A 19787-nucleotide genomic window follows, 5' to 3' on the forward strand; every position below is an offset into this window, starting at 1 on the left:
TTTGATACTGCACTATAATTATATAAGATGGAATCATTAGGGGAAACAGAATGAAAGATACAAGGGCCACTCTGTACTGTCTTTGTAACTGCCTGTAATAAAACTCCAAGACTCCAGGTAGAAATAAATACTTTTTTCTCCCCACATCATGTTCCCATTACCATGGTACAATTCATACATACAGTTTGAGAATCTATAGCCATAATCTCTATACACATGCTCCTTGTCTTATGATAGGATTACATACCAACAAACTCACCTTCAGTGAAAAACAAAGGCTAACAATGCATTTAATATGCCTTACACTAATCTACAATTAGTAGATTAAATACAAAATACAAAAATTACCCAGCTGTGGTGGCCCACACCTGTAGTCCCAGTTACTGGGAAGGCTAAGGCATGAGAATCGCTTGAACCTGCAAGTGAGAGGTTGCTGTGAGCTGAGATCATACCACTTGTACTCCAGCCTGGGTGACAGAGCAAAATCCCATATAAAAAAAAATTTTTTTGAATCAAAATTCAAAGCACAGTTTCTCAAAACGAGTGCTATTTTTACACCATCGTAAGACAAAAAATCACAAGTCAGGCTACTGTAAGTTGGGGACTACCTTATTCAAATTGCATCTGAAATTTAATTTGGGTCTAATTTCTAAATTTGTGCTTCCTTTTGCATTTCTTCTTGCTGAAATAACATGCATTTTTTAATGTTATTAAAGTTGAGTATCTGTACTCAATAATATGGCATCTTAGAATTTTGCTTTTTTCCCTGTATTACTTGTCATATAGTTTTATTACTTCATGAAAGATGGTTTTCTTTCTCTTATTATTGTGGATTGAAGACTTAAAATGGTGGCAGCAGTTCCAAATAACAACATTTTATGGAGAAGTTTGGAATCTTTACTCCATGAAGAAAAGTAATTCTGAAGTTTTAATGAGAAACCTATTAATTATTGCAATTATGTTGTTGTTTGAATCTGTACCACTGAAAACAACGCATGCTATTCTTCCAAATCACATTTTAATGACTAACAACTTGACATTTACGAAGATCTTATTGTATTCTAAAAGCATTTAATTTTAAACATGAACTCTATCAACCATGTATTTAATTGATAACCAAAGATATTCCCCAATGTAAAAACTAACTATATTTATAAATGGATGATTCTAAAGTTTTAAAACATATTTTTCATAGTTGCAATGTGACTTATAATTGATTCACAGATTAATCCACAAAGTCAGATTTAAACCTAAAGGAAATTTAACTACTTGCAGTGCTAGAAATACTAGAAAACAGTAATGTAATGTGACATTCATCTTTGAAATACATTTTTTAAATGTTTGAATCCCTAAGGTCTGTAAGAAGGCATTTTCCCTGCCATACTCAGTGAACCAATTTTTTTAAACCATGTGTTTCCTTGCTTGTTTGTTTCACCTCATCTGTAGCATTTTAGAAAGATGCTGGTGTGTTTAGAAGCAAATGAGCAGGTTAAAAAAAAAAAATCCCAGGGAAATTTCCAACACTCTGGGCCCTTTCTAGGTCTTGGAGTAGATGATATTGATTCTTTACTATGATTTTTTTTTTACATATCTAAGCTTCCACACTTGTTTTCCACTAAAAAATGTATTACCACCAGTACTGTCATGGACCTATCAGCCATAATTGAAGTTTTGTGCCAAAATCTTTCACGAAGATGTATTCAAACAACAAAACAAAATGTCCATGCTCATGTTCTCTCATCTTTTGTTCACTATCTCTCAGATTTCTTCCAGTCTTACACTTTGTTAAATTCTGGCCTCAGACTGACCTGTAACTTGAATGGGAGTCAGGGCTTCCACTCGAGTCCTGACTTTATGCAAGGTCACAATGCAAGACCAAAAGGTTGACTTGAATGGCTCCAGTTTGATCTCTCTATGCCAATTATGAAATTATAGGATCTCAACTTGAAATGCACCCTTCAGGTACATGCTCAGTGATAAATTATGGACTCCCTTTAAGCTTCTCTCCTTTAAAGTGAGCACAGCATTAAGAAGGTGGAGAGGGAGACTGTAGCAAGAAGGGGCTGTCCTGAGGTCCCTGACTGCAGCTTGTGAGTGGATAGTACAGGTTCGAGAATATCTGTGGAGCTCTATATGAGACACCGACCCAGAGCAGTGTCTCGGCAACCTTGCAGCTCAGGCTGGCATAACCTTTCCATGGAAACCTGTGTCCTAGAAGCCTCAGAATTCCCTCTTTAGTCCCTTTACCTCACCTGTCCCGCCTATACCCCCAGGGGGTTCCTATTGAGACTCTGCTTTATCTGCAGCCCACACTGCACTGATCACCTGCTCTCTGCCTGCCCTGCCCAGGTGGCTTTCTGCTAGCCCAACTGCTGCAGACCAGCTCTGTCTTGGACAAACCTGGGAACTTCTCTGCCGTCCTGAGATATGCTCAGATATACATGCAAATTCATTATTCCATTCCTTCTGCTCAAAAACAAATTGCTCCACCTAGGAAAAGAAGACTAAAAGAGGGAGAGTTGCATGGGCTGAGACGAGAGGAAGAACTCCACGGAGACATTAAAATAACTCATCCAGCAGCTGGTGGAAAGGTGGGGTTTCCCCTGTTAAGGAGAGAAAACGAAAAAGCCTCCACCCAGCATTGATACCTCCTTGGACTTTTGGGGATGTCTTTGAATGAACTGAAACATATATTTATTTGTAAATTTTGCTCTGATGTTCAGACTGCTTGTATATTTTGGAGGAAGGAAGCCGTTTGGTCAAATCTGTTGGCCTCATTTAGTATCAGTGATACTGGAAAATGTTTGGTCATATATTCTATCCTCAGGGGGACACCCAAAATTTTCTTTTTCTTGTACCTCATTTTAGTACCAGAGAAGAAAAAGGATCTCTTATGCCTCTCAAGATGATACAAAATCCTAAGTAGACAACTAATTGATCAATTATTTAAAAATAAAAGTAATTCCAACCCCATAAAAAAAGAAATTCCTAAAGTGCAAATTATCTAAAAAGAGAATGATCTGCTTCAGGAAATCCTCAGTTCCCATTGCTAAAGGTGTTCGAGCAGTGAATACAGATAATCCAGAGAGGTACAGGAAGGATGCAAACCACACAGGTATTATCAGTACACAGTTTCCATGATTCTGAAAGTCAGGGGAATTTCAAATAATCCAAACAAAAGTTAATTCAGTTCTATTTTAGTGTATAATTCCAACTTCGTGTTTCTGTGGCACAGACATGGGCTTGTTTCTCTTTCTGATAAAGGTAGGCCTAATTACTCCAATCAAAGTTGCACATGGAGTATATGTTCACAAAATATTAGGTGATTTGAGAAAGCAGCACAGCAAAACTGTAAAGCATAAAGGAATAATGACCCGTACATTACACCCTTGACTTCTGAACCTGTTTCATATATTTTTCCGTTTATTGATAACCCACAAGATCCCAAGATCTGTTGGCACCACAGATTATTATTTATTGCAATGTCAACCTGGTTAATCATAGATTATTGAATCCAGAGAAGACTTTAGAGATTTTTCAATTCAAGCCATTCATTTTATTTTTGAAGAAATTGGGAGTGAAAGCAAATTTTACCAGGTGGCAGAAGTAGAAATAGAACTCAAGTCTCTTGACTAAATCACATGTACTTTCAGGTCTTATTTCTACCTAGCAATTTGGATAATTTGTTGTCTAATTATTTTCTAGATTCAGCATATTCTTCCTTCATACTCAAGAGCGTTGTTCAGCTTCATACCAAACTGTTTCCAAAGTGTAGCAATGCCATACTCTTAGAACTTCCAATTGCTGTGAGAGAAATGTGGTCACAGATTCAGAAGTGACTATTTAATCCACTTCCTTTTGTATCACTTATCCCTCTACTGCTATGGGTTTGAAGCTTCCTGTTCTTTCAGTTCATATGTTGACATTTTATCTTTTGGTCTGTCCAAGTGTAGCAAGTTTGTATTCAACTCTATATGAGATTTAAACATGTCACCACTCTCCTAAAGACGTCTTCTATTGCTTTTATAAATGTGTCCATCGACTGTCATGAATAGGGAAGCACCAGTTCATCCCTGAATAGATGGTATTGATTCACTAAACCCTAAAGATATTTGACCTTTTTAAAAAGAGATTCCCATGGCACAAGATATTTTAGAAAGTGACAAGGACTTCTGTGCATTGAGATGAAATCAGTACCATTTAAATTGAGCATATCTCCTAGGGAGATTGTAGACTACATGGCATTCAAACACTGTATCATGTTCAATCAGAGATATTTTGAATAATTTCAGTTGTGTTTTTTCTGAAAGGAAGGGAAGTAAAGTGTAAAGAATAAAATTTCATGCCATAAATTGAATCTAAAATCAGCAAAGGGATTAGTAACTTAAGCTGATATTGATATAGTTCAGTTGTGAAGCTGAACAATGCTCTTGGGTATGAAGGAAGAATATGCTGAATCTAGAAAGTAATTAGACAAATTAGACAACAAATTATCCAAATTGCTAGGTAGAAATAAGACCTGAAAGTACATGTGATTTAAAGTCAAGAGACTTGAGTTCTATTTCTACTTCTGCCACCTGGTGAAATTTGCTTTCACTCTCAATTTCTTCAAAAATAAAATGAGTGGTTTGAATTAGAAAATCTCTAAAGTCTTCTCTGGATTTGACAATCTATGATTAACCAGGTCAACATTGCAAAAAATAATAATCTGTGGTACCAACAGATCAAGCAAAGTTTCTACATGTTGTCATTGAAGAAATATTTATTAAGCAAGTAAACATTGTAATAGATATTTGAAAAGCAAAGTCTATAACGAAAATTTCAACTTGGCAGATCTGCACAACACATCCCAATAGAGGTATCCTGATGACCCGTGAAGATGCAGGTACAGGGTTGAGGAGGAAGGTTGGAGCTGGAGCTAAGGATTTGTGAGGGACCAGCATGCACCTCTCTTCAGTGCACTGGAGCTAGGGATTTGTGAGGGACCAGCATGCACTTCTCTTTAGACTACTTTTTTTGCAATCTAAACACTTTAAAATGTGTGAACCGTCACTGCTAGAGGTGAGCATCAAAGGTCACATCTAGTGAGGTAACTCATAAACCTATGGTCTCTTCTTAGAGCCACTGAGTCTGGAGAGCATACACTGTTGCCATTGACTCTTAATTCTCCAATAACAATGACCTTTCTTCTACTCTGTCCTGTATTCTCCATGGCTATCAGTCTTATGTCTCTCATTTAAAATGTCTTACAGTTATTAAAATGATTTCTCAAGAGTATATCCATTTCAAAAAGTAATAATTGTTTTAGTAACCTGAAGGGATTAACTGACAATGGTGGATTGTCAAGCATCATTGACAAGTTCTTAGAGAAATGAATGCTTCTGTCGGAGGGTATTATCAAGCTTTAAAATCATATCATCCAGTGAACATCAACTGTGTCAATGAAAACCGCTCTTGATTTGGCATTTGCAACCCATAGAAAATAATTCTGTTCTTGAGATTAACCTGTGCTCTCCTACTTAGTTCTACATTTCTTAATAATTTTAGTTGACAAATCATAGTCATATGCATTTATGAGGTACAATGTAATGTTTTAATATATGCATACAATCTGGAATAAATAAATCAAGTGAATTAACATATCTAGCACCTCACGTAAGTTTCTGTAGTGAGAAATTTGAGATTTCCTCTCTTAGTTATTTTGAAATGTATTACTATTAATAATTATTAATGTGAGAATGATGCTGCCATGAACATGGAAATACAGACATCCCTTTGACATATGGACTGCAGTTTTTTTGGATGTATACCCAGAATTGGGACCACTAGATAGTACGGTAGTTCTATTTTTAGTTTTAAGGAAATTCCATACCATTTTCCATAATGGCTGTATTATTTACATTTTTACCAGCAGTGTACAAGGGTTTCCTTTTCTCCACATCCCTGCTAGCACTTACCTTTCATTTTTTCGATAACGGCTATTCTAACAGGTAGTATTTCATTATGGTTTTTTTTTATTTGCATTTACCTAAGGATTAATGAGGCTGAGCATTTTTTCCTGAATCTGTTGAGCATCTGTATGCTTTTGAGAAGCATAATAAATATTCTTTTGAGAAATATTTATTCCAGTTTTTATTCAGTTTTTTTCTGCTATTGATTGAGTTCCTTATAAACTTTAAATATTAATACCCTATCAGAAGTATAATTTGCAAATATTTTTGACCATTCTGTAGATTGTTTTTTCATTCTGTTGTTTCCTGAGCTGTGCAGAAGCTTTTTAGTTTGACACAGTCTCACTTGTATATTTTTCTTTCTGTTGTCTGTGTCTTCTAGGTCATATTCAAAAAATCATTGCCAGACCAGACTAATATTGTGGAGCTTTTACTCTATGTTATCTTTCAGTAGTCTTACAGTTTCAGTAAGTCTATAATCGATTTTGAGTTAATTTCTGTATATGGTGTGAGATAAAAATCTAATTTCATTCTTCTGCATGTGGATAATCAGTTTTCACCATACCATTTATCGAAGACTACCCTTTCCCTATTGTGCGTTCTTGACACCATTGTCAAAAATGAACTGACCATAAATGTACAAGTTTATTTCTGGCTTTCTATTTTGTTCCATTGATCTAAGTGTCTGTCTTTATGTCAATACCATGCTGTTTTGATAACCATAGCATGTAGCATATTTTGAAGTCAGGTAGAATGATGCCTCAAGATTTGTTCTCTGGGATCAAAATCATTTTGGCTCTTTGGGATATTTTGTGGTCCCATACAAGTTCTAGAATTGTTTTTCTATTTCTGTAAAAAAAAATGACTTTCGAATTTTGATGATATTACATTGAATCTGTAGGTGCCTTTGACTATCAGAGACATTTTAACAATATTAACACTTATAATCTATGAACATAAAATATCTTTCCATTGTGTTTTCTTCGATTTCTCTCATCAGTGTTTTACAGTTTTTTAATATACAGGTATTCCACCTCCTTGGTTAAATTTACGCTTAAGTTTATTTTTCTTTTTTGTTGTTGCAAATGGGATTTTTTTCTTAATTTTTTTGGATAGTTTATTATCAGCGTATAGAAACATTACTGATTTTGTATATTGATTTTGTATCTGCAACTTTACTGAATTTATTTATTAGTTCTAACTTTTTTTAATGGAGTCCTTGTATATAAGATCATGTTGTCAGAAGAACAGAAAACCAAACACCTCATGTTCTCACTCATAGGTGGGTGTTGAACAATGAGAACACATAAGCATAGGGAGGGGAACATCACACACTGGGGTAGGTTGAGGGTTGGGGACTTAGGGGAGGGACAGTTGGGGGTGAGGAGGTAGTGGAGGGAAAACACTGGGAGAAATGCCTGATGTAGGCAATGGAGGGAAAGGGACAGAGACTGTAAATCACCATGGCATATGTGTACCTATGCAACAACCCTGTGGGATGTGCACATGTACCCCAGAGCTTAACGTACAATTAAAAAAAGATCATGCTGTCAGCGAACAGAGAAAATTTCCCTTATTTCTTACTTCTATTTTAATACAGATGTACTTAGGCAAATCACATATGTGTTCACTAAATTGCTCAAGAATTTCTAATACTCCCCTTTCATGAGGTTTTATGTGCACATATAATTCAAAAATTTTCATACTCAATGGTACGGCAACCAGATTTTTGTGATTAACATACTCATCATATTCAAATCAATGTCATATATTATATGATAGAATATAATTTATTTCCCTATCTCTCTTCTTAATGATTTTCTCTCACTCGCTGACACTCTCTCTCAAAGCAGTCAGTTAAATACTATTGATAGAGTTTATCAGATACATGAAAGGAAGGAATTGATTCATTTATTAATTAAACATATATAAGTTAATGTCTTAATAAGTAGCCGGAAGAGGTTAATTTTTTAAGAGAATAAAAGTGAATGTACCAAGAGCACAGTGCTAAAGCTTTCAAGTGAAGAAGAAAAACAAGTAAACAAATAATTCCATTACTGTTTCTAATATAAAATTATAATAAAAAGTTAAAATGCAACCCAAGAACTGTGAATAGGAGATAAGTGAAATAATCATATATCCACTTTATAGTGGAATTCTATGCTATAAATAAAATTTATACATATACATATATATGCATATATATGCGTGTGTGTGTGTGTGTATATATATATATATATATATATATATATATGTATAAAATCCAAGCTAATATATATATTAGCTTGGACTTTTTCCATAATACATGTTTTGGAAATGAATCAGATTATTAAGGAGATATTTTTAAATAGTCAAATGGATTAAAAAATACATTTTGTCAATTCAAAAATATATAAGCAGATACAGCTAACATGTTTTAAAAATAGACTAATGTTTTGGATTATGGAATAAGTTTTTTCTTCACCATAATTGGAACTTTTCCTACCCCATTTGGCTACTTGGCTGTTAAAACTAAGATATGAGAATAATGTGATGAAAAAGAAGGACATTGTTGATAGGAAAGAAAAGGGAAGGACATTTGTGCTAGATCCATTAAATCATAGCACAAAGTTTTAGTTAGAATCTTTTTATTTCAGAGATAGACAATAGTCTAGAACACCAGACTTTATGGAAAGAAAAAAAATGTTTCTAGGTTTTTACATACAAAGAATGTAAACTTTCCTGGGTTTATATAACAAGAATTTACTACAGACTAAATAATAGCTAAGTAAAGAATCCACTATATAATGTAAGTTTTATTCCACAGGAAGAAAAAAGAAAGCCTTTCTAATCCTTGAATGTGAGGCATGGAAAATGACTTAGGAGCTAAGAGAGAACAGAATAATAGATTAAGAAGTCAGAGCAATCAGGAAAGAATGGCTTTGCTTTTCCCATGTCAGGATAAAACTTTTAAAAGGAGATAGCAGAAGGTGTACACACGTAACCAAGGAGACACTGAGAGTATGCTATTTCTCTATGTAGGAGGATACAAGATCATGCACTATGAAGATTATTTAGAAAACTTTTGAAGAGAGTATTAAAGTTTAAAACAGTTCATTTGTAAATTCAGAAGAGATGACCAGAAACCAATATAAACATTTTCATAGTAAGTCCTAAGCTTCAAGCTTCAAGCTAAGATTGAAGGCTACAAAGTTTGATTGGCATAGATCTATAACAGGTTAAGTAATAGGGGAGGTGTTATAGCTGTAAGATTGGGATCAAGAACATTTACAGTACTACTTACAGTGTGATGAAAATTGTGGAATCCAATAGACTATGGCACCTGTAAATAGAAAAGACCATCTATGAAACAAGGAGGTGGATGATAGAATCACTTTGTCTACTTCAAGAGGGTGATATTCTAAGTTCAAACATTAGGATAAAAAAAAAAGCTCATCATCACTGGTCATTAGAGAAATACAAATCAAAACCACATTGAGATACCATCTCATGCCAGTTAGAATGGTAATCATTAAACAGAGACAATAGATGCTGAAGAGGATGTGGAGAAATAGGAATGCTTTTACACTGTGGTGGGAGTGTAAATTAGTTCAACCACTGTGGAAGACAGTGTGGCGATTCCTCAGGAATCTAGATCTAGAAATATCATTTGACCGAGCAATCCCATTACCAGGTATATACCCAAAGGATTATAAATCATTCTATTATAAAGATGCATACATACATATGTTTATTGCAGCACTGTTCACAATAGCAAAGAGTTGGAACCAACCCAAATACCCATCAATCATAGACTGGATAAAGAAACTGTGGCATATATATACCATGGAATACTATGCGGCCATAAAAAAGGATGAGTTCATGTCTCTTGCAGGGACATGGATAAAGCTGGAAACTATCATTCTCAGCAAACTGACATAAGAACAGAAAACCAAACACTGCATGTTCTCACTCATAAATGGATGCTGAACAATGAGAACATATGGACACAGGGAGGGGAATATCATACAGCAGGGCCTGTCAGAGGCTGGGGGCCTAGGAGAGGGATAGCATTAGGAGAAATACCTAATGTAGACGACGGGGTGACAGATGCAGCAAACCACCATGGCACATGTATACCTATGTTACAAACCTGCACATTCTACACATGCACCCCTGAACTTAAAGTATAATAACAATAATTTTAAAGAGATTAGGCTGAGTAAAAATAAAGAAATTAGAGAACTGGCAGGATAATTAGTAATTATTAATAGCCAGAGAGTAGCTTATCTAAGATTTTACTTTTAAGATTTTGCATGATAGGCATATCTAGGGTATATCTATCTATAGCAGTAAATTAATGAGCTCTCTTGACCCAATTGTTTTCTTTCACAATATAATCTGGAGACGGCCTAGACCACACAGATCAGCAAGCTTTCTCTGTAAAGTGCTATGTAGCAAATATTAATATTTTAGGCATTGCATACAGTAGATTGCAAAAGTGAAAATACAAAAATACCCACAGACAAATCTTAAACAAATAGGCATGGTTGTTTTCCAATGAAATTTCTTTTGCAAAGCAGGTGATGGGCCACATTTGGTCCATAGGTGAAATTTGTTGTCCCCTTCTCTGGATATTCTATAGAATGATGTGATAACATCCTGTCAACAGGTATTAATGAGCAGGAGATTACGATAATGCTGGATGCCCTGGTAAGACACATACACAACCAAAACATGGGAAGTAAAACCTATTAAATTTCTCTGAAGGGCCATCCCAGAGCCTGAGTGAAAGAGGAATTGGCAGAGGCCTCTATTACATCCATATCACAGTTCAACTTCTTTATGCCCAATCCTGATTTTTTCACCATATTACAGTTCTTCACAAGACCATTTCCCAATAAGCCTCTCACACACAAACCTCTAGCCCAGAGTCTGGAGAATGCTTATTACAGAAATTTTGGAAAACCCAAGGAAGATTCTATAAAGTAGTCAAAAGCACCTGTAATTCTATTACTTATATAGAATCATTGTTAATATTTTCATAATTTATTCCAGTATAATGATAATTCTTAAGTAATTGAAAATATTGAAGGATAAGTAGATCAAGACTAACTCAACTGATCTTCATTGTGGGCAGATCATAAGGTCAGGAGATCGAGACTATCCTGGCTAACACAGTGAAATCCCATCTCTACTAAAAATATCAAAACTTAGCCAGGCATGTGGCATGCGTCTGTAGTCCCAGCTAGTCAGGAGGCTGAGACAGGAAAATTGCTTGAACCCAGGAGGTGGAGGTTGCAGTGAGGTGAGATCGTGCCACTGCAATCCAGCCTGAGCAACAGAGCAAGACTCCAACTCAGAAAAAACAAACAAAGTTTGGGAATTTCTGACAGTTGGCAAATAAAATTTTCAAATATCCAGACAGCCTTAAAACTGCATAAGAAAATCTCATCTAATTTTATATGTAAATCATTTTATATATTTTAATCTGGCCAAATGAATTAGAAAATGAATTTTAATGACTCATATAAAAATTTCTTTGAAAATTTTGACTTGAAGAATACTGCATGAAATAAATAGAACAAGTTAAGAAATCAGAGCAAAAAGTAATAATTCAAGAGTCATAATCAAAGATTAGACCTATATTTAATTAAAATACCAGAAACAAGTTTCCATAACACTATCAAAGTAAATAGACATTCAAATGTCTCGAAATAAAAGATGAGAATATTAACTGCATTATGAAAAAGAAATATATTGTTATTAAAATGTGTTATAGATCTCACTTTAATGATTTCTAGTTTGGTTTGCTAACTAAGAATAATTTACAAGAATGTATTTTGTTTCTCGAATTTATACCAATTTATAGTTCTTCGTCATCTTGCTAGCTGTCCTTATTTTGCGCGTTACACAGATGAATGATGCATATATGAAATTAACTCTGTAAAAACTATAATCTCAATACACTGTCCTTCCTTTAGTCCATAAAACCCTAAGGACTGTGTAATGGTCAATGGCAATTTATAAAAATATCATGTGTAGGCATATCTTTAATCTAATGTTTGATTTTGTAAACTAAATGATTTACATTTGAAAAGAGTGAATTTTAGTACTTGGCTAACACTGAGTAATGAAGGTCATTCCAGGCCCTCAGGAATATCACAGCAGTTTCACTCACGGCATTTTCTCCATGGAAATCCAAGTACCGAAGTGTCAATAGCTTACTAAAGGCATTTTATGAAAATAAAGTACAACTCAATATAATTTGAAACTTTTGGCCAATTGAATAGATTTTTAGTCCTCCTCAGATCATGAAAAGTTTTATGAGTGACTCATTTGCAGGGACAGCTCTCTCTGGTCAAAATAACTGACACTTTGGCATTAAACCTCATAAAAGGAAATGAAAAACTGTTTTATAATGTCCTCATTGACGTTTATAAGAACCAATCCTATTGCTCATTTATACCGCTTTATCTTTCTAGTTAGTTTGAAAGCCTTGACCTGAAATTAAGAATTTCTAGGCAATTTTATGACAAGGAACCCAGACTCTCCTCTGCTGACAATCTTGGAATATCAGACAATGTTATCAAAATTGTGCCATGTGTTATTGGATTTGATATTATAATTTTAAAATTTTACTTTATCTTCTTAGAAAATATCTAACAATTTTAACTATCATTTATTTAAATCTCTGCCATTCCTGATAATCTTTTAAAATGTAGGGCTTAAGAAAGAGTTAAGGACTCAACCATATTAGTTAGATCAAGTGTCGTTGCATACAGTCAAAACCTCAAGGCAAGAGCAGCCTAAATAATACAAATTCCCTTAAGAGGCATCCAGAGATATGAATCTCAGAACTGTTATGATTCCCCACTGTAATAAAGAGCAGAGGGTTTTTAAACCATTTTGTGACACAATTTTAGAGGTGATAAGATTACCTCATAGCATAAGATATTTATTAAAATCACAGCAATTGTATTTTATTGAATTGGATATTTATTGAATTTCCAGCAATGTTACCTGCAAAGAGAAGGAAGAGAAAACAAAGGAAATGCTCCCCTCACATGAGCCAATTCTGTTCAGGTAATGCTAAGGAAGTTCACAGTTCTGCATAGTTACAAGGCAACCCAGCTGCAAGTAGAGTTAAACAATGTGGTCATTTAGATGGATACATTGTCACCCAGAGTAAAATTGGTATTATTTTACAGTCGAAAAGGGGACAACACATATTAGAGAACAAAGAGTAGTCTCTGCCTTTGGTAGTTATCAATAAAGAACTGTTAAAGATCTCATCCCAGTGGGACTCACACCCCAGGTATTCAGCTTAGTCTCTCTTTCATGGTAACACCTGACCATTAAAACTTGTGCCATGGAGACAGAAGCCAAGGGACCACTTGTGACCACTTTCCATGAATCCTTCTTCAAGAAATTGCTGAAAATACAACTAGGAAAACAATACACATGTCCCAACAATAATTGCCATTACTTACTGACCATTTCCTATGAGTCAGATGAATTGCATACACTATTTTATGAAATATTTACAATAAAACGCAGACATTACCATCCTTGGTTTACAGAGAAAGAAGCTAAAATTTAGAGCGATTAAATAACTAAAGTTGTAGTTTTTAAATATATTTTTTATTTTTATAGATTTAGGGGTACAAATTCAGAATTCTTAACATGCATATGTTGCATAGTGGCAGATCTTGAGCTTCTAGTGTATCCATCACCTGAGTAGTGAACATTATACCCAACAAGTAACCTTTTCATCCCTCCTACTGTCCCATCTTTTGGAGTCTCCAATGTTTGTTACTCTACTCTGTATGTTCATGGGTACCCTTTGTTGAGCTCCAAGATTTAAGTGAGAACAGCTGGTCTCTGAATTTCTGTTTCTGAGTTATTTCACTTAAGATAATGGCCTCCAGTTTCATCCATGTTGCTGCAAAATACACGAATTGATTCTTTCTTATGTTTCAGTAGTAGTATGTATATGTATATACATCACATTTTTTGTATCCAATCATCTGTTGACCCCAAGACTACATTGCCATTGCTGGAAACAACTACTGTGTGGCTTGTTTAGGGTTGGGAGCCACTCTAAGGCTGAAAGGTATACACAAGTTTGTGAGTTAGGAAGCATTAAAGAGTACCTGTTAGCTGGGGGATTTCTCCTTGGAATTCAGGCATATTGAGAAGCATCACAGTCGCCACTTTCCAGAGCAGTGTTTTCAGCAGCACACTCTTCATCAGGATGTGAAATGTTACTTGATACTTTCACGTGCTATCATGAAATAAGATTGAGAAAGGTAGAATTTCCCATTAGTATTGTACCTTTTTTTCTTTTTTTCCCTTTATTATTATACTTTAAGTTCTGGGGTACATGTGCAGAGCATGCAGGTTACACAGGTATATATCTGCCATGGTGGTTGGCTGCATCCATCACCCCCATCATCTACATTAGGTATTTCTCCTAATGCTATCCTCCCCTACCACCCCCCAACCCCCAACAGGCCCCAGTGTGTGATATTCCTTCCCTGTGTCTATGTGTTCTCATTGTTAAACACCCACTTATGAGTGAGAACATGCGGTGTTTGGTTTTCTGTCCTTGTGTCAGTTTGCTGATAATGATGGTTTCCAGCTTCATCCATGTCCCTGCAAATAAAATGAACTCATCCTTTTTTACAGTTGCTTAGTATTCCATGGTATATATGTGCCAGAGTTTCTTTATCCAGTCTATCATTGATGGGCATTTGGGTTAGTGCCACAATAAACATGCATGTTCACGTGTTTCTATAATAAAATGATTTATAATCCTTTGAATCTATACCCAGTAATGGCATTGCTGGGTCAAATGATGGTTCTAGACGTAGATCCCTGAATAATTGCCACACTGCCTTCCACAATGGTTGAACTAATTTACACTCCCACCAACAGTGTAAAAGCGTTACTATTTTCCACATCCTCTCCAGCATCTGTTGTCTCCTGATTTTTTAATGATTGCCATTCTAACTAGTGTGAGATGGTATCTCAATGGGGTTTTGATTTACATTTCTCTAATGACCAGTGATGATGAGCTTTTCATATGTTTGTTGGCTACATAAATGTCTTCTTTTGAGAAGTATCTTTTATAACCTTCACCCACTTTTTGATGGGGTTGTTTGTTTTTTCTTGTAAATTTGTTTTAGTTCTTTGTAGATCCTGGATATTAGTCCTTTGTCAGATTAGAGTGAAACAGCAACCAACAGAATGGGGAAAATTTTTTGAACGTTTTTTTCTAATTGGCAAAAGTATTTTTCCTTTCTTAATCCCCTATTCTGTCTTTTCCTGGGCCCTATCTCCAGCTATGTTTAGTTTTCTTTTTATCTTTTGTTTTAACCAGAATAAAATCATATGATACTCATTTCTCTGTTATTTACTTCTTCCATCCCTAAACAGGTTATGGGCATCCTGTCCAGTCAATAAATATAGATTAAACTCATTTTATGATAGCCACACAATATCCCATTGAATTACCAATGACATTCAAAATACTTAATGGTGGTTATGGACCAGACATTGTTTAATTAGTCTTCTACTTTAAAACAGAAAGGAAAAAAAAAAACCTGTTGATTCTCAGATCTACAGAGAATAAATGCCTCTGTTTTCTAACCATTCCTACATGGATGGATGTTAATGTTTTTTCCAGGTTTTTTTCACCATAGAGGTAATACATTAAATTTTGTAAATTAAAATCTTTATATGTATGTGTTTTGACTTATGTAAGAAAGATTCCCAGAAATGGGATTGCTGGATAAAAGGCTATATATATTTTTATTTACTAATTTTCGTTATTACCTGACAACCTCCAACTACCAGCAATAGATGAGTGCCCTTTGCCCACCTTTTTGACAGCACTGAGCTTTATCACTCTTTATTTTTTGACAATTTAATGAGCAAAAAGTAGAAGCTCACTTTTTTAAAATTTACATTTTTTCTACTGCAGTGGAGGTATAACATCATCTACTGATTTATTGGCATGTGGGTTTTCTTCTTATCTGAGTCTCCTGTTTATATACTTTGCCTCTTGTCTATTGACTGTTCCTTTTCTTATCAATGCTTTTGGTAAATTCTATATATTAACCCTTTATCTGACAGAAATACTGTAATTATTTCCCTGAGACTATTGCTTTTAGCTTAACTTTGTTTATATGTTTGTTCTGGGCTTACATAACTTTTAATTTTTAGGGAGTTTTTAAGGTTTGTGGATTTGTTTTCTTGCTTAAAAAATATTCTTTAAGATGTTAAAAAAATTCTATCTTTTCTTCAAAACTTATTTTTTAATATATAAACTATTATCTATGTTATATTTCAATTTCTACATAATGTGAGGTAGGATAATATACTTGTGTTTTTTCAACTGAATAGCCACTTTTGCTAGCACCACTGATTAAAGAAACCATCTGCTTCAATAAATGCAACAGTTGTCACATATCACATTTCTGCATATGGTAGACATATTTCTGGTTCTCTTCTACTAATCTATTTACCTATTCCTTTGCTATAATCATTTTTTTTATTCTAGTGACTTTGTAGTTGGCTTTAGCATCTGACAAGGCAAGAACTCTATTACTGTTTGATTGCTTCACAATATGGGGCATAATTTTCTAATATTATTTGTCCATTTGAGTTTTAAACGTGATATCTTATTTTCTCTAAAAAGTGAAGTAGCACTTGGTTAAATATTTATTTGAGAATAAAAAACAAATTTTCTGCATCCCGAATCATGGTATGACTTGAAGCTTTATTCAGATCTTTTTCACTTAATACAATATATAGATTTCTCTGTGAAGATACTGATCAGCCTTTTTAAATTTATTCCAAAGTATTTTATAGTTTTGTCAGTATTTTATTGTTTTTTATTTTCAATTCAAACAAACTCTTTTCGGTATAGATAAGACCTATGAGTTGTGTAAAGTTATTCTTTATCCAGCTAGCTTATCATCTTCTCTTATTAATCTTAGTAGATTTTTACTAGGGTATATATCTATAATAAGTCAAAGATAAAACAACCAAAGAAAAAATATTTGCAACAATATGACAGATAAAAGATATGTTTCTTTAACATAGAGAATACTCTTACAAGCCAATAAGAAAAAATAAAAATGTAATCAGAAATCCTATAAAGAGTATAAAAATGTAACCACAAAAAGAAAACATAAAGAAAAACAAAAATAGCTTATAAAAATTCAAAACGATACAAAAACTCATGACATTAAATAAATGAAAATTAGAGCTAGTATCAGTTTAACAAAAATTACCACTTGATTAGCAAACATAACACATAGCTTTAAAATGGCAATAAGACTGAAGTATTCTCATCAGCACTCTTAATGGTAAATAGAATTTAAATTAAATTTATGTTCAATAGGTACTACGTATTTGGAAAGAAAACTACCTGTATTTATAAAAAATGTTAAATTCCTGTACCTGCCAATAAGTAAATATGCATTATAAATTTCCAAAACAAAATCTTTTGCATAAAGAACATTAAACTAGAAACCTGATGTATCTGAGGACTATCAATAAATCAGTTTGATCAGAGTATAAACATTCCTATAGAGCAGGGGCAAAACACAGCTTAAAAACATAGACAAGAATAAGATTGTGTAATGGAAGAAGAGCAGTATATTCCCTTTTCAGTTCCAAAATGTCTGTGAGGACCCATAGTGCAATGCATTATCAGAACAAATACATTTGTCCTAGATAGTCACTGAAGCACACAAAGTAACAGAATGCAAAGATTATTTCCTTCACTCCTTGCAAATGCACCCTTTATGCATAAAAAAGTAGCTACTTCACTCTGATCACTTTCCTCGCTTTCTTTAATGCCCCTTGAGCCTCTTCTACAGCTCGTCCTTGACCCTAGGACTTCACACTCCATATTGAAGGAGTTACATAAGGGGCTCTGCAGCTGTTCAATGGAAATTCAATGACTCACTAGATGGGATGGGAGAGAGTCTTAAGAACAGAGCCATTGTAAAATATAAAACCTTTTTCTCTTGGCTGCCTTTCACAGCGTAAGTAAGATGCATTATTCTACTAAGAAGTTTGCATATTTATTCCAAAGGTGTACTCCTTGCATGAGGAAGGAATGAATACAGGGTCTGGAAGGAGAAGTGAAAGTAAAGCTTATCTTGCCACATCATACATTGTGGAATGGAGTAAAATATATTAGAGACCAGAATCTTACTGCTACTTGGCTGCTTTGATGTATTTCAGCTTCTTCTACTCAAAAAAATAAAATTCACCTGAACCCTGGAATGTTCAGTTAGGTTCTTCCTATAAGTAACTGAGCCCAGTGTTATCATGGAAAAGTTGGGAATAAAGGTAATTCTGGAATGCTATTCTCATGGCTGGTAGAGCAATAACTTGGCTGCTCTGGGAGCTGGATTACTGCTGACTATTGAGGAGTTTCCATGATTCCTTCTCATCTGGGAATAGCAATTCAATAGCTGATATAGATGGAAAGTCAGGCCAGGACACAGAAGAAGACCACGTTCACCAAAGCTGACCTCCAAGGAAAAACTTTAAATTCTGACAATTAACATAATAGTTGAGTAAATTGAAAAGCTATTTCATTTCTTAAATGGGTGCTTTTATACAGATACTGAAGGAGAACAGGATATTTCAAAGCTTGAAGATTAAGTCTGCAGAGACTGTGAATGGTGGAACACCTTCCCCTCCCCCTCCCCACAACTTCTGTAGATATAAAAATGCATGTAACCTTCAACTCACTAAAGACATTTGATCTATTTCTGTATATTGTGCTTGACTAGAACCCATCATTCAGTTTCAGGGCCAGCACTTCCATGTAATTAATGAACCAAGCTTTTTTTCTCTGAAAACATTTTTTTCAATGTCCTGTCTACACATACCAGGAACATAACAATTCAGGTTAAGGATACTAAGGATTATCAGATGAAAGAGTTCAGAGTCACCATGTCACCACATCAAGCCTTATGGTCTTTGCTTTTTATCAACTCTCTTTAGAATTCTCTTCCCAGCTTCCTAGTCTGTTCAACTGATAGACACAACTCATCATTCAAAACTCAGCTAACAATGAAACCATGCCCATTTCCCAGCCCTCACCCACAACAAACTGACAACAGTATTCTTTCTGCTGCCTTCTGTATCCAGAACAGTCTCTTACCATAGTATGTATTATTTGAGACTTTTATTTCAGTGGCAACAACTCTACCAAATGTTAAAGGGGTAATTACTGAAATAGGAAATGAATGTAATCAGCCTCAGAAAAATTACTGGAAGTGAAAAAAGCACATTGGACTTTCTCAGTCTCTCATCTTGGCTCTTTATTAATTTCTGTTTGATTTTCTATCTTTGCAAACCAGTTTTATCATTTTCTCCAGCCACATACTGTCATATAACTTCCACATAGCTCTTGTGTTTATTTATATGGTCTAGCAACACGCAGGGATTCGCTGGCATTTGGAGCTCAACTCATACTGATAGAGAATAGTTGAACCTGCCGCAATTAGTGGACCACAGGATGCACCAGTAGTAGCTAACAGAGAAGATGCACAACGTAAGGGCCCAAACCCTTTGGATAGGGGAAGTTGTCAGAATCATGGGCAACAATTTGAGTACCCCAAATTGTTCACTACAATCTGTAATGTCATCTTGAACTTAATTATCTAACCCACTTAGAAGGAAAAATCCTTGACAGAAGATACCATACCAAATCATTACCTTTTCACCATATAATGATCAGGTTGTACCACATAAATGCCCAATATTGTTTATTGCTCTCTTTTGAATGAAACATTCATCAATGTGCAGATGGACTGTCATTTT

General features: G+C 34.7%; 1 long non-coding RNA gene across 1 annotated transcript in view; it reads right to left on the minus strand.

Annotated features, from left to right (window-relative positions):
* LOC118143755 (uncharacterized) overlaps positions 1–19787 on the minus strand; it is a 335343-nt gene that overhangs the window by 120780 nt on the left and 194776 nt on the right. The window contains exons 3-4 of the long non-coding RNA XR_013524184.1: positions 14087–14217; positions 9235–9273 (exon numbers count right to left, since the gene is read on the minus strand). This is a non-coding gene — a long non-coding RNA (uncharacterized LOC118143755). The remainder of the gene's footprint in view (positions 1–9234; positions 9274–14086; positions 14218–19787) is intronic.

This window comes from Callithrix jacchus, chromosome 11, assembly GCF_049354715.1.
Source record: "Callithrix jacchus isolate 240 chromosome 11, calJac240_pri, whole genome shotgun sequence".
In the NCBI taxonomy this organism is placed as follows: Eukaryota; Metazoa; Chordata; class Mammalia; order Primates; family Cebidae; genus Callithrix; species Callithrix jacchus.